A 1,049-nucleotide genomic window follows, 5' to 3' on the forward strand; every position below is an offset into this window, starting at 1 on the left:
AATGGCCCCAGTGGGGGAGGTGGGGGGGCGACTTGCCAAAAAAGCCATTTAACAGACAAAAGCCCTTTGAAAATCAGCAGCTAATCATTGTTTAGCAAGCTACCCTCACTTGCCAGGAGTAATCCCAGGTTTAGTTACTTACACTCCGAGCCCCAGGAAAAGTTCCAAGAATCCAACCTAAGGGCACAATACTTCTTGTTACCACCATGGACTCTTACTTTGTGAATACGTCAAGGCCCAATCTACGAAGAGGTAGAGAGATCAGCCTAAACAGAATCTAGAACACAAAGACAGAAAACAGAGTATAATACTAAATTAGGCAAAACAATCAGAGTAACTATGACAACCCTATCATTGACAGGTGGATAAAATGCAACCAAATCAGTCTCATTCAGCTGCCTCAGGATTAGTTCTTATCACATGCAATGCCTTGAGTTTAATACCGACATAGCCCACTTCCCTCCTTCAAAAAGCCCTGACAAATGGCTATCACCCACCTTTGTGCTGGCAACAGGGCACCCCAATTCATAGTTCCCTTTCTTGTGGTAGGGCTTCCTTTTGCCTCCAGTTCTGAGGTGCTTGTGCCAGTTGTACTGTGAGATACCCGGGAAGAGAATGCACAGTGTTCAACATTAGTAACACCACATATATATATATATATATATATATATATATATATATATATATATATATATATATATATATATATATATATATATATATATATATATATATATATATATATATATATATATATATATATATATATATATATATATATATATATATATATTACCTACTGGCGGTCGCCAGTAGGTAGTTATAGTTAGGACCCTCTTACCATAGGAAAACCGCAACATTCTATTTTGAATAACTTTGGCGCCGGTCGAGGAATCCTCGCGAAATTTTCAAAATAGGTGGGGTGCTGCGCTCCGCTCCTACCCTGAAAGTCTCGGGAGGATTCGTCAAGCGGGGGCTGAGATAAAAGGGGGGTCCCAAAACGCGTTTTTCCCATGCATTTTTCCATAGGACCTTTAGACACAGCTACA

At 39.8% G+C, this 1,049-nt stretch overlaps 1 non-coding gene across 1 annotated transcript; it reads right to left on the reverse strand.

Moving 5' to 3' along the window:
* Nucleotides 1–322: 322 nt before the first annotated feature.
* LOC146857285 (small nucleolar RNA SNORD46) lies at nucleotides 323–426 on the reverse strand. The gene has a single exon (XR_014980343.1). It is a non-coding gene; the product is annotated as a small nucleolar RNA SNORD46 (small nucleolar RNA).
* Nucleotides 427–1,049: the final 623 nt, after the last annotated feature.

The sequence above is a fragment of the Triturus cristatus genome, chromosome 3_2 (genome assembly GCF_964204655.1).
Source record: "Triturus cristatus chromosome 3_2, aTriCri1.1, whole genome shotgun sequence".
Classification (NCBI taxonomy): Eukaryota; Metazoa; Chordata; class Amphibia; order Caudata; family Salamandridae; genus Triturus; species Triturus cristatus.